The sequence below is a fragment of the Tursiops truncatus genome, chromosome 5, assembly GCF_011762595.2.
Source record: "Tursiops truncatus isolate mTurTru1 chromosome 5, mTurTru1.mat.Y, whole genome shotgun sequence".
Lineage (NCBI taxonomy): Eukaryota > Metazoa > Chordata > Mammalia > Artiodactyla > Delphinidae > Tursiops > Tursiops truncatus.
Window position 1 is genome coordinate 896,938 of NC_047038.1, and position 4,293 is coordinate 901,230.

The 4,293-nt window shown below is 62.5% G+C and overlaps 1 pseudogene; it reads left to right on the top strand.

Moving 5' to 3' along the window:
• The first annotated feature begins 2,566 nt into the window (after positions 1–2,566).
• LOC117312528 (U6 spliceosomal RNA) lies at positions 2,567–2,662 on the top strand (annotated as a pseudogene).
• Positions 2,663–4,293: the final 1,631 nt, after the last annotated feature.

The following is a 4,293-nucleotide window of genomic DNA, read 5'->3' on the forward strand; positions in this document are numbered from 1 at the left end:
GGGGCCACACCCACAGCTCACCCTGCCCCCTCCGACCCTGGGCTCCTGCACTCCTGGCAAGCCTCCTGGATGGCTGGCCTCCCTGGGGAGGGGGCATCTCATCCTGTCCACACTCCCCAGGGTGGCCAGCGCTCTTTGGGGAATGGCATTGATCCCCTTCCTGGACTCAGCCCTCTCTGGGAAGTAGAAGGAGCCACCAGAAGCCCTGAGGATACTGAAGTGGGGGGACTGACTGGGGGACACCATCGCCACCACACCCGGGGCCCCAGGGTCTGCGCCACCTCCACTCCCACCCCAGGTTCCAGACCGCCCTCCACCCACCCACCCCCGCAGGCTTGCCCACACGCCGGGCAGGCTGAGGTCTCAGCCACTGCCGGGGCAATCTTTGCTGCCACCCAGCGGCCGCTAGGGGCAGTGCAGGTGGCGCCTCCGGCCACCGCAGGACCACCCAGCCCCACGGTGAGTGACCTGGGGCCTCCAGGAGCTGGCCAGTGGAAGTAGAGCCCCTCTTTGGGCCTGGACCATGCACCCCAGAGGCCCAGCGAGAGGGCAGCTGGGGACCAAGGGGGTGGGGCTGAGTTCTGGGCAGAGAAGCCACTGCCTCGGTCTAGGGCCACCTGGCCCCGCCCGCTGTGGGGAAGTTAGCATCCATCCTCCAGTTCCTGCACGAGCGTCCCGGTCGCCCCGTGAGGCCAGGACCCCTAGCCCCACACGCTGAGAGCGTCCAGCGTCTGGACCCTCAGGCTTCAAGCTGAGAAACAGGCCTTGATCCAAGACCCCCGCCCAGCTTGTGCAGCCACGGTGTGAAGCCCACGCGCAGCTGCTCCCCTCGGGCCCTCAGCCCCAGCCCACACCCTCAGGAGGATGGGGAGGGAGGCGCCCCCGCCGGCCCCGGCCTGTGATCCCAGCTGCTCTGGGCGCACCCACATCCCAGTGTGAGCAGCCGAGGTATCACCGGCTGCACAGTGAGCATCTCAGGGGCCGTCTGCGGCAGAGCCCTGGCTGCGGGGGGGGGGCCTGTATGGCTGCAGAGCCCCGGGGCAGCCCCGCCCCTCCCTGCCCTGGTCCAGAGGGCTGCGGAGGGCGGGTGGGATGGGCCGGGGAGCCCTAGGCGGCAGACACTGCCTGGCAAGGTGAGGCCCAGCCTCTCCCTCCCTGACCCATGAAGGGACAAAGCCCCACAGGCCACAGGCTCCACCCCCCAGAGGCCCCTCTGTGCACTGGCCTGTCATCTGTCAGGTCCACCTGCAGTCTCCCCCGCGGCCCCTGCAGCATGGCCTTGGCCCGGCGTGGAGAACCACCCGGGCCCGGCACAGAGCGGACCCTCGGCAGATGGGAGCCCGACGCCCAGGGCAGCCCTGCCCACACCCGGCTTTCACGGAGGGCATACTGGGGGCTCCCAGAGCAAGTGTCTCAGGCCCAAGCCAGCCCCCCGGGAAGGGGGAGCCAGCCCTGAGTCCCTGGTAGTCCCAGGGCTGCCGTGGCTGTCCTCACCACACAGACCCACCCGGGCCACCCAAGGCAGCTCTGAGATCAGGGCCCCCCCCAAAGGCCAAAACCACGACAGAGGGGCAAAAACCGCGGCCGCTCAACACCCTGCCCCGCTCAGTCCGCCTCGCCCTCACGCCCCGGGTCCATTCAGACAGAGGAGGTACCATGCTGGGAGGGGAAGCCAGGCCCTGGGCCTGAGTGAGGACCCCCTGCGCCCTGTGTCCCCAGCACCCCTGAAGGAGGAGGCCTTGGTATCTGTTAACGGACAGGGTGTCCTGTCGCCCGCCCGCCAGGGCTGGTGGAGGTCTGTGCCAGGACAGCAGGACAGAGGACCCACGCCTCACGTACAAGGGCATCAGCCACCCCTGCCAGCCGCCCTGAGCCAAGCTGCACCCATGAGGCGGCCGTGCTCCCAGGAAGCCAGGAGAATGGGCGTCAATCCCCAGTGGACGGATGCTACGCTGGGGCCCAAAGAACTGGGGCTCCCGGGGGCCGGGCCCTGGACCTCCCTACCCTGGCCCAGCACCCTGTGTCCTTCTGTCGACGGCGAGCACAACCAGGCTAGCGGCGGCCACGCATCCAGCCAGGCGTCGGTGGCGGGGCTGGGAGACTGGGAGAACTGGGCACCGACCGCGGGGTCCGCAGATTCCATAAAGCACCAGAGGCAGCGTTTCCCCCTTGTGGGCCAGACGGCCTCTGCGGTCCCTGCTCACCTCTGCCGCCCGACGCACCTCGCTTCGGAAACAGCCAGGCCCGAGGGCTGCCAGGTGCTGAGCCTTGATCTCGTGGGGACACTCAGCCCAGGACCCGTCCCCCGCCTCCCGGGGCCTCTTCCTCTCCTGCACGAAGGGCCCTGATGTGGGATTCCACTTCCGTGAAATGTCCAGAATGGGTAAATCCACAGAAGCAGAGCAGGTTGGTGGGGTGACGGCCAAGGGTGGGGCGTTTCTTTGCGGCCACGGCGTGAAATGCCTCGGAACTGGATGGACGTGGTGGCTGCACAACCCTGCCAATGTCGCAACTGCCACCTTAAGATGGTTAATTTTGTGTCATGTGAATTGCACCTCAAAGCAAGTTTCAAAAAGACAATTAGACTGGAAGGATACAGAGACCATTAGCATGGTCCCTGCGCAAGGATGACACGCAAATTCGCGAAGCGTTCCATATTTAAAAGAAAAAAGACAATGAGATAACTTGGATGTATAGTAATATATGAAATTAATACCTAAATCAATAAATCTCATACACTAACAGTAAAAAGATGCTTGCAGTTAATTGTGTAAGACTTTTAAAATAATAACACCGGAGAGGGAAGGCTTTGGTCCCGTGGCTGCTGCATCTGCCTGGCCCCAGCCCCCCTCTAGCCCCCTCACCTGTGCCCGCCCGGGCTCCCCACAGCATCGCCCCAGGGAGCTCCTGGCTGCGCAGGTGCGGACGACATGACCCTCCTGCATGGCGGCACCCACAGCAAGCGTCCCTGTCACCCCACACGTCCCAGGTCTCGGCCTGGGAGCGGCAAGGCTGGTGTTCATCCCAGATGCCACAGCACGCTCTCTCCGCTGCAGTCCGTGCAATGCTGTGGGGTCTCATTTGTCATCTGTTACTGTGGTTTCTTGTTCCTGGAGCAAGTTCCCAGCTGAAGGGGAGCTCCCTGGGGAGGGGTCCCAGCACGGGGCACATGCAAGACCCAGAGAAAGTTCCCCTGAGCTGAAAGGGCATTAATTGAGCAGAGGGCGGCCTCTGAGACACCCCATGACCCCCGCCTCCTGGGTTCACGCCACTGTGGGCCGCACCCACACTTCCATCAGGCTCCGCAGATGGTGGGTGTGCTGTGGCTAGCTGGCCCACCGAGGGAAGCCGGCTGCTTGCAAGTTTCCTTGGAGAAGCCCCGGCGGCAGGACCGAGGGTGACTCCGAGGAAACATGTGCGGTGCAAAGGGCGACAAAGAGCCACCAGGGTGGGACATATGTGGGGACACCCACAGCCACTGACAGCACATGACAGGACTGCCAACGGCCTGGGGGCAAAACGAGGCTGCCCGTGCACAAGAAGAGGACAGAAAGCCAAAAGGGCAGGGCCAGAATCAAAGTGACCAAGGTCCTGGTGTTGGGGGGAGGCAAAGACCTGGGTGAGCTTCAGACTTTGCGAGGTAAGGACGCTCATTATCACGGCAGGGCACCCACTACAGAGCAGAAACAGAACTCATAACATCACGACCAGGAGAGGGAGAAGCCACAGAACCCAGTGACAGAAGACTTACAGTAAGTGAAAAAACACCTCATTCTCCAGGTAAAGCTGGAGGTGGATTAAGAAAACCACTCTGGTCTGTTCACCAAAGACCTAACATACAAGGCTACTGAAAGATTTAACACAAAAGGATGTAAAAATATACACCCAGTGACGTCCGCTTCTGGTCAGAATGCAGAGGATGTTGAAACCCTCAGCTCCCGACAAGAAAACTCATCACGTTAAAGCCAGGGATGCAGGAGAAGGAGCGCCTGCAGGGCAGCTTGAAGAACTGGTTGCACAGAGAGACGAGCCTTTCCTCACGGGCACCCGGGGTGGGCACCTGTCTGGCACGGTGGGTCTGCCTGCAGCGGTGGGGGGTCAGCGGGCTTGGTCAACAGTCCAAACTACCAAGTGTCTAACAGGCATGGAGCTGGAGGCCCAGAGGGCAGAAGAGAGAAGACTACAGCAGAAAATCTAACAACCCACTGAGTTCAGAAGCTGGCTGAAACAGCAGCAACTGTGCAAGATGAATACAAAGAAAAACGATTCCCAGGTGTGGCCAACTGCTGAAAA